Below are 10,758 nucleotides of genomic sequence, written 5' to 3'. Positions count from 1 at the left end.
TATAATTAAGATAGAGTATATTAATATGACAATTACTCCGGTGCCTTTTTGAAATCAAAGAATAAATTATTTTTTTATATTATCGTATAAAAGCTTAATTATATGCATATTTAACATGTGATATAAATATCTTAATATATTTTATTTGGATGTAGAGTATTATGTTTAAATTAAACTCTAAATAATTAATTTATCATATAATAATTTTCATTTTCACGAAAGTATAAAACTTCAGAAACACCTATGTGATTCTAGAATATATTTAATGTGTGTTGTAAAAGTTTATTTTTATCTAAATTTTAGCTGTGATTGGTTAAAATGTATAATTGTTTCATTATTTGTTAAAAATGTACAGTACAGATTTATTGTGCAATAATATATCATATGTAAAATTCGGTTAAACCGTAAATAATTAAATAATTAATTAAATATAAACAAAAATAATTTAAAAATTTAGCAATCGAAATTTAATAATTTGCATACGATATTTGGATTCAGTAGATTTTTTTGAGTAAAAAAAAATAATTTTTTATGTAAAAACGTGTAATGAAAATTTGACTGATAGTACTAGCTAAAATCTGTTTGGTACTGCAACTGAAAAATTTAATTATGAAATTATATATATTAGAGTATTGGGTATTTTTAAGTACACATTTGGAACTTGGTATTAGCTTGTGAAGCTTTTGGGTAAGCTTTAAAGTAGAGAATTTAAGTGTTGGGTGTGAACCGTCATCATTAAAGGTACGATTTAAATTTTATTTAATTACCGTGTGGTGTAATAAGAATTGCTACGCTAGATATCCTAGGATTAAGTTTGGATTGTGTAATTAGTTGATATTAATATGCATAGTTGATATGTTGTGGTAATTAATGATTTGGATGAGATTCGTGTGATTTTGCATATTTGATGTGTTAAAGAATTTGATAATTTGGATAATGGTTATATGTTTGTGAATTATGTATTGAATTGGTGAATTTGGGGCGAAGGCCCAAAAAAAAAGGGAAGAATGGTAATAAGTTGATGGGTGTATTGTATGAATGATATTTGAAACTGAATAAAGTTTAATAATGATTGTGTGAAAAGTTGGAATGAATGATAGGATATTAGTGAATTGGGGTTTGAGATGTGAAATGGATAAAATTTGAGTTGAAATAAGTAAATGAAGTAGGTTTGAAATTGGTTGAGTGTAAGAATGTGAAATGGGTTGGTTTGTAGTAAAATTGTTGAATGGAAATAATTTTGACGTGTGAACAATTGGAAAAATTGGTAAATGTGTGTTTTTGGTTAAAATAGATTTTTGGCCAACTTCGGCAAATCATAACTCGGTCCTCAGGGTTGGAAAACTTTTAAAATTGAATTTTTATGAAAATTCATTTATCGATCTTTCCAACGGTTCAAGAATAGTTGAAAAATGAATTTTGTACCAAAAGATATGAAGGTTTGAAAATTGGTTTCAAAAACTGATTTTTACACTTAACATCTTTTTGGCGATTCTGCAATGCTCGCATATGCAGAGATGCCACGCGACGCGCATATTGAGTGCTGTCCAGTGATCCCATGTACGCGGAAGGAGGCATGCGTACGCGGCAGTGTCAAAATTGCCCACTCGCGTATGCAGACGTAATACGCGACGCAAGGAAAAGCTCTTGTCTTCAACACTCGCGTACGCGAATAAGGACTCGCGTACGCGACATCCAATATTTCAACCATGCGTACGCGAGCCAGTGCATGCATACGCACAACCTTCAGATTTTGTAAAAGTGTATTTTTAAGTCTTTTAACCATTCTTTTAGGCTTTTAAATCTTTATAAATTCTAATAAGAGTATAGAGCTGGTGTAATTAAGAATGGAAGAGTTAGAGACCAAATCTAAAGAATTAAATTAGTGAAATTAAGAAAAATGAATAAGATGTAAGGTGATGCGTGATGAGGAGTAAGAATTGAGTATGACGAGAGTGATGATGATAATGAGCAAAATGAGCTATGAGTGTAAGTTATTGATAATTGGTGAATGATGGCATATTGAGGAGGTTGAGGATTCTCTCCGAGTTACATCCTATATAAATGAGTGAAGTTTTGGACAAGTTGATAATGGTGAAGTGTGATGGGCACTATATCCGAGGATGACTAAACAAGTCAAGGTTAAGGATTCCCTCTCTCGTGTTAGGTATTGAAATGAGAACAAATATGTGGAGAGAGGGACATTAATATTGAAAGGCTTAGATCAGAATCCCTTAAGGTAGTTGCCTGAATATGGATTAGTAAGAACTTAAGATGGATATGATGAGGTATGGAATTTAGGATGCTTAGTGGGTTCTTATTATAGTGCATTGTATTTATTTAGCATTTTTACCGTACTGGAAATCTATGGGTTGGGGTTCTCAACAGTGAGCTATGATTCATCTGAGGAATGGAGAAGATCTTTGAATTTCTGCTTTACTTTTGTTTATAATCTCTCCATACTTATTTTGAAAATTTATATTATGTATTTATTCTTGTTTAAAAAACTTGCCTATAAAGGCCGTGATGTTAATTTGGGAGAAATAGAATAATACTATTATCAAATTAATTTTATTCTCTACTCTAGTTGGCCTAAATTTCCTAGGTCGTTACTAGTGGTTATTACTTATGTTATATATTTATACCATGTCTTTACCTTATTCTTCTTTACGGTTTTATCTTTACCTTCCGTCTTCATTGATATGTGAGTGTTTCTGATTCGCGATTTTATTTTACTCTTTTTTAGACTTCTTATTTGACAACTCCCTTCAATTATATATATATATATATATATATATTATAATCCGCCTTGAGAGTCGTACCATCTTATTATCATTGACTTATGACTTGAGCAAAAGGATATGAATATTAGGGTGTTACATTATGATATCAGAACAGTTCGTCATTGTGAGCTTGAGGGATGGACTGCTTATGCTTCAATGCATACTCTGAGTCTATGTTTGTACTATTTAGGGTATCTAACTAATATGTTTATCATGAATTTCATAAGTATATTTTTGGAAATTCGAAGCACTTAATTTGAGATATTGAGACTGATCATCTTGATATCGCTTGTTTGATGTGGACAGGACCCAAATGACGACTCATAGACATGATTGAACCCGAATACGGAGAGAAAATGAGGAAGGCACACCAAGAGATAACTAAGCCATGCTCTTGGCTGCTATGACTGCAATGCAAATATTGCAGCTACGAACCAAGCTATGGAAAGGATGAACGGGAACAGTAACAAACTTGGAGGAAAATCAGCTGATGGAGGTCGGATGGTTTTTTAGCAACCTTTTTGAAGATCAATCCCCCAATGTTCAAGGGTTCGACTAATCTGATAGAAGCCCATATTGGTTCTAGGCAATAGCAAGGGCAATGCAAGTGCAACATGTACCTGAGAGTCAGTTAATGAAATTCGCTGCATATCAGTTGAGTGGAAAAGCACAACACTAGTAGCAAGGAGCTCACCGTCTACCATAGCAAGAGAATGGAAATGAGGTGATTACCTAGGAGATGTACAGATGGGAGTTTTACAAGAAGTACTTCCAGACTTTGCAAGACAGGCTAAGGAATTGGAGCTACTACAATTAAAGCAAAGATCAATTCGGTGGCTGTTTGTACAAGCAAATTCGAAGAGTTGTGTCGTTTCTCAAGGGTTTGTCAAGGTGCTCCTGAAGGATATGAGGGGTGAATGCGTATGCAGTACCAAGATGGTTTGAGGGACGATATCATGCGAGCTATGGCGCCTCTTAAGGTTAAGAGTTTTGTAGAGTTAATCAACAAGAGTCGAGTGGTAGAAGAGTACTGCTGAAAAATTGATATAGCAAGGAAAGACCGTCGGGAGTCCCATGGAAAGGATCAAGACAAGAGTTTTGTGCCGAGAGGCTTAGACTTCAAAAGGAATGGGTGTCCAGCTCAGCCTTCCCAAGGTTGGAACAATTGCCAAAGAAATGACAACCGCTCGCAAAATAGTAAAGAAAAGCAGACGAAGGCTACTTCGAATGATTTGCGGTGCCAAAGATGCGGAAGATACCATCTGAACCAGGCATGTTGAATCGAGTTTGGATTGTGCTATTATTGTGGGAGACCAGGGCATATCTCCCAAGATTGTCCATATAGAAAAATTAAGGAGATGGCCAATCTCAACGAGAATGAGGTAATTGTGAAATTGATAAGTATAATTAAAATTTAACTGCTTGACATAATAATGGCGTGTGGTATTTGTTTGTAACGTAAGACTGAATTACGATAAACATAATTTTCAACTAAACTATCGATTGATGGCTTAGATTTAATTTATTGAGAGTAGAGGAGACTTATAAATGGCATTGGTATAGTTGGGAATTGAATTAGAATGAGATTTTATGAAACTGAATAATTGTGTAGGAATTGGAGGACGATTAGTTTCTAAAAAATTGATGTTACATGTTTTGGATAATTAAAATGTGATTTGAGAATGATGTTTGCGTGTTGACGATGAGTAGTAGTGGAGTTAGTTTCGACTTGCATGTGCATATGTCAACTTCTCAACCTATAGTACTTAAACTTGTATTTGATTGGATTTGACATTGATTGGCATTCGATTTTAGTTATGATGAATGAAATTATTTGTGTCTATAATTAGTTGGTTGCTATTGAGACTGTGTATAAAATATGATGAATATGTTTATGATTGAATGATTATGAGATTATGGGATACATAAGGAAGTTCTAGTTTTGATGATGATGTATTGCGTTATAATGTGCATATATTGTAAATTGTGTGTTGATAGAGGTCGGTGCAAATTTGTGTTAGATTGAGAGTGAGAATTTTATGAGATGTCAAATATATGAACATGATTGTTGAAGAATGAGGATTTGACATGGATGTATAACTAATGTATATAAGGGTGGATAACTTGAGTAGGTACAATGATTTGCTAATTTGTCTATTAATTGCTAGCTTAGATTGATAGATTTTTTTTTGAGAACCTTGTTGTATTTTAGATAATTATTAGGGGCGTTTAAAATTTTTTTTGTTATTTTTTTCATATACATTAGCTAAATTTATTGTGTAATAATTAAAAAATAGGTTTAATTACTCTGTTGCTCCCTATAGTTTTGCGAAATTTTCAATTAGGTCCCTATACTTTTTTTCCTTTGAATTGGGTCCCTATACGTTATTTTTTTTAATTTAGTCCCTATTAACGTTAAACGTCAAAAAAATGTTAGTGAATTGTGAAATTACTTTTATACCCTTAAGGACCTAATTGAAAAGAAAAAATATAGAGACTTAATTGAAAATTCGGTAAAACTATAAATATTCAATGAAAGATATTCCTATAATCCATATTCAATGATTCTAAGACATGAAAAATATTCTTATAATCCATTTTATTTTGTCACTATCATTTTTTTGCTTATTTTTATACAAATTGTACCAAAAATACCTTTTCTCTTTTTTTTTTGACCTTCAAAATACTTTATCTTAAGAACCTAAAAAAAAAAGAATGGATAAAATGAAATAGAAATAATAGTAATAAGCATATATAAAATTCGGTTTTCATCCTTCAAGTATTCATTATGATAATGTAACATTTTACATTTATGTGGATTCATAGAATATAATTTGTGTCTTTATCATATCATGGTACACAATAATAAACCACAAGGCTATGTAATTTGTGTTTTGAAATTTAAAATCTGAAAATCAGTTCTTGTGTTGCAGCCTCCCACTCCCTGAACTAGCATAGAGATCAATAATAACATTGATAACGGACGGTTTTGAGCCGAGAAGAATTATGAGAGAGCTGAGAGAGCAGACTTCAGTTCATCAGTAAATATATGCATCCATCCTGGTAAATAAAACAATAATTTTAGAAATCAGATAAGATATAAAAAGGGCTGTGTAAAGTGCAGTATAAACAGAATAGCATATGAAAAACCATTAGAACTCTGCCTCAAGATCTAATGAAAAATGGCATCATAAAAACATTGTTTGGAGTGGTCATCAATCATCATTCTTTCCAGGTAGGTGGCAAACATAAAACTGTTGTGGAGATGTATTGTAATTTAGTGCAGTGCACAAAGATAATAAAATCGCCTTCAATTTCTTTCCATGCCATGATATGAACCAATATATCTGCTTTACATATTTACTTTCCCATAGTATTAGTTATTACATGAACAAAATTGAAGCTCAACAATATATATATATAAGATAGCACAGTTAAATTATAAATAGCATCTCTGGCCAGAAAAAAGAAAAGCCTTTGTCGTTGAAGTTTACTTGTTAGTCTAGAGTTTTATATCTATTCGGTTGTTTGAGCATATTATGCCTTTCCAATATTGTCCACACAGATCATCACCACTCACTTGCCAACCTAGCTGTGAAGGTGAGATCATAGATTGAAATAAAATCCTTATAGCGGCCGCTGCATCAAACATCAGAAAAGAGATAATTTAGCAAACCCAAGACATGCATTCATCATCATTGAGTTTACATATCTAAAGGTATGGGATAACACTCTAGACAAAGTGAACCATTAAGCAGTAACCTTCAATATTTTACATCTATAAATAAGTATACAATCTGGGTGCTTAGTCTTAAATCTAAATTTAGAAAATTATGGATAGTAAAAAAAAAAAGAAGACAAAAGGCAGCCCCTTTTTCCAGTGACTTAAGGAAAGAAACAATGGAAAGAAAACCTACAGATGATACCACACATTTCATGAACAATCAACTCCCATGGTAACAATTAAAAACTAAAATATACTACTTAATCATTTCATGAACATTCAACTCCCATGATTAAAAATTTGATCTTCAAACTCTTGAGCCAAATTTTGTAATGAACAGAAATTAAAATTGGTGTCTTGTGCTCAGCAAACTAGAGTAAAGGAGTGGTATGGTATTGTGCAATTATACAGAAGACAGGCTCAAGTAACTTGCAAAAATCATAGTTACTTAAGTACTGCAAAGAAACATCCTATTATTTGGATCAGACAGGACAAAGCCCTGACAAAGATGAGTGTACTAACATGAGAAATTGCTATAGTTCAATAAACTAAATATAATCTCTTAGAAAGTTAATTTTAAGAGTATTCTATCGTACTCAAATCATAACTCATCCAGAAAAGCAAAGCAATGATATAATTTTATAGCAAATCACAAGAATATAATAATTACAAAGAGTGTTTTCTTCTTTTCTTTTATGGAAATTGAACAACAAAATAGAGCACATACATGCTGAGAATAAAAAACGAGAAAACTACTATACTGAGATTCAAACCAATTTTAATTAAATTTGTTCATCTAAGCTAAGGCAAGCCTAAGACCATCGATTAGAATAAAATATTTTCAAGAGAACAAAGGCAAAGAGAGAGAAGAACCTACTCGTGAGTCTGATGAAAGAGAAACTCGCAGCTCAATAGCTCGATTGACGAGATTGCCAGCGTAGGAGAATGCCGCAGGAGGAGACCGTCGCTGGAAGAGAAGTCGCTGGAAGAGACGTCGCTGGAGGAGAAGTCACAGGAGGAGACGTCGCCGAAGGAGACCGTCACTGGAGAAGACATCGCAGAAGGAGGTTGCTGCTGGAGGAGATGCCGCTGGAGGGGACGTTGCCGGAGGAGACCGTGAAAGGTACCTTCCTGGACTTCTCCGGCATTGAAATGTGCGGGAAGAAGATAAACCCTAAAACCCTATTACTGTGAAACAGAAACAGAAAAAAGAAGAAGAAGAAAGAGGAGAGAGTAGTGGTGTGGTGAGGGAAGAACCGCAGAGAGAGGTTGCAGAAGGAAGCGAAGGGAGGGAGATTGTGTCAGAGTGAGACCGTTGAGGAGGTGGAGCTCACGCGCCCTTATTGTTGGGGTTTATATATAAATTGCGTACAACGGAATTCAGAGAGAGCTATATGTGAGTGTTGAAGTGACAAGGGTTGTTTTGAAATTTTAAAAATATAAGAGTGATTTATTATTTTAAAAGAGAGAATATTCGTTTTTTTAAGAGAATATTCTGTTATTTTAGACGTTTTTGTCACGGTAGGAATTTAATTGAAAAAAAAATAACGTATGGGGACCTAATTAAAAGGAAAAAAAGTATAGGGACCTAATTAAAAATTTTGCGAAATTATAGGGACCAACAGAGTAATTAAACCTAAAAAATATTAATAATTTTGAAAATTTTTAATTATAAAAATTGAATAAAAATATGTATAATAATAATAATACGCGAGAGGACAAGTTACAGGGAGAGGCATCACGACACGAGAAATTACAGAGGGAGACGCATGTCACGGCATAATTCTAATCAATGCCATATATGATTGGTCATCTAATCGTGGTTATTAGAGGCATCACGACACGAAAAATTGCAGGGAGAGGCACATGTCATGGCACGAAGAATTGTAGGGGAAGGTGTGCGCGTCACATGACGAGATGTTGCATGGAAAGGCGCAGCGCTCAGGGTTAGAGGGGGAGGGGCGCGGTGCCGCGGAGAGGAGAGTTAAGGGAAGATGCGGCGGCGGAGAGAAGAGTGAATATCTATTGTGCAATAATTTATGATGTTCAATTTAGATTAAATACATCTAAGATTTAACATAATCCTAAGAATATAATATCTTAATAATTTTTTAAGTAAGAGTGAAAAAATTAAAATGATATATCCTCTATTCAATTTTTATAAGTTAAAAAAAAATAGTAATATTTTTTAATTTTTACACAATAAATTTAATCAATGTATTTAAAAAATAAAAGAATAAAAAAAATCTTAACTAATCATTAATAATTATCCTAAAAGACAATAAAATCCCCCAAAAAATCTATCGATCCAAGCTCATACTTAACAGACAAATTAAGTTTATCATGTCACACCTGTTATAATTATTTTATATAACATAACCTTCATACTTTTATAAAAATAATTCTCTAATTACATATTTATTATATCTAAAATTATATAAATATTCTAGTAATAATTAATAAAATATTAAATAAGATAATTTTAGACTATTTAAATTAATTTTTTATTGTTTCTCAAATAATATTCTATTTCATTGATAATATGTAAAATAAAATCAATATTTATGGTCAAATATTTATTGCGCTTCCAAATTAGTAATCTTCTTAATAATTATGAGAATATATATAATATCATAAGCATCTAATTTTATTAATTTAATATGTGAATGCATTAATATTTAAATCTTACCATCAATATACATTCATGCATCTCTACACAATTGTTTTAGATGAAAACACAATGTTTGATACGAAATGCATATATAAATATAAATCGTTCCAGGAGGATCAACAAGAGTTCATAAGAAAAAATATTGATCACCATGTCAGATACTATTTCCGTATTATTTGATTCTTCCATTTTCATATGGCACTTTCATTTTCTATCAAATTTTTTTTTTCTTTCTATCCTCATTCATTGACCTACCTACATATACAACCTTCAACCTTAATGATCTTTAAATCGATCATCATATCAAGTCAATAAAGTACCAAAGGATTAGATTATTTTTGATCTTGTTCCTGCTATCTATTTTTAATCATAACCGATTTTGGGATTTTATGGTGGCAATAATGAAAATAAACTTCTGCATTGTTGGTGATGATACTGCAGAAGATTATTTTTCCTTGCAAGCTTCACCCATAGTTTTTAGGATTTTATGCCATGTTCTTAAATATTATGGTGAACTCAGGTAAAAATAAATGAGATATAATTTTGTTACATCTTATTGATTTCAATCGGAGCTTTTTGATTACAAAAATCTTTCAGATCCAATGTGCCAGTTGAACATTGACAAATAAGATTTAATTGATGTATGTACAATAATATTTCATATTTTTTTATTATAGTAAGGTGAAAAGTGAAATCTAATGTATGTTACAATGGTGTATAACTATTAAATTTAAAATTTTCATATTTTCTATTTGTACTTTTTATACATAATGGATGTCTCTTTTGAATTTAGTGTTGTCATAAAATCACATTTATTTTAATAGTTTAAATTGATAGAAGAAAATATATAATTAATTATATTATTAACAGATTTTTGTTTCAAAATTTACCATTTTGCATTTTTTTCTATTTTTTATTTCCAATATTAGCATATATTTTTTTTATCATCAAACGAGAAGTGTCCAAGAATATGTGAGAATATTATTTCTATTCTAATTATTAATAAAAAAATAGATGGAAGCACAAAGACCAATTTACATTTTATTGTATTTTTTTTGCATGGATAACTAAATTAAATAAAATATATAACATTTTTTTTTAAATTGCTTGAACTTAACTTATACTCATATATTATTGGGTGGATCTAACTAAAATTTAAGGATAAATTATCAAAAATATTCTTAAAAAGATTTTTTCTTGTTAAAATTACATCCTGAAAGATTAAACTAACAATGCAAAAATTTTCTTAAAATTTTAAAATCAGACCAAATTAAAGATAATCAAAGAATATTATTTTTTTATAAATATCAAATAGTGAATAATAACAATCCTTAAATGTTGTGTACATAAACGTGTAATATGAATAAATATAGCAAGTTATAATATCTAAAATTGAAAGATGTGTATACTTGTCTAATCTATTAAAAAGAAAAATCTAACGTCTAGGTGAATAATTTAAAGAAATACATTAAAAAAAATAAAAATATAGCACAAGGATCAATAGGATTAATGGTAAAATTAAACACTAAAAGATAGTTTATTCGTTGAATTTATTCTCAAAATTTTTTTAATTAAATTAA

The 10,758-nt window shown here is 31.0% G+C and overlaps 1 long non-coding RNA gene across 1 annotated transcript; it reads right to left on the bottom strand.

The window, feature by feature from the left end:
• Window positions 1-5,533: 5,533 nt before the first annotated feature.
• LOC140184490 (uncharacterized) lies at window positions 5,534-7,932 on the bottom strand. Its single transcript, XR_011881451.1, has 2 exons — window positions 7,385-7,932; window positions 5,534-5,843 (listed from the first exon to the last, which is right to left on the bottom strand). It is a non-coding gene; the product is annotated as an uncharacterized lncRNA (long non-coding RNA).
• Window positions 7,933-10,758: the final 2,826 nt, after the last annotated feature.

This window comes from Arachis hypogaea, chromosome 4 (genome assembly GCF_003086295.3).
Source record: "Arachis hypogaea cultivar Tifrunner chromosome 4, arahy.Tifrunner.gnm2.J5K5, whole genome shotgun sequence".
NCBI classification, from domain to species: domain Eukaryota; kingdom Viridiplantae; phylum Streptophyta; class Magnoliopsida; order Fabales; family Fabaceae; genus Arachis; species Arachis hypogaea.
This window is presented reverse-complemented; position numbering and strand designations above follow the sequence as displayed.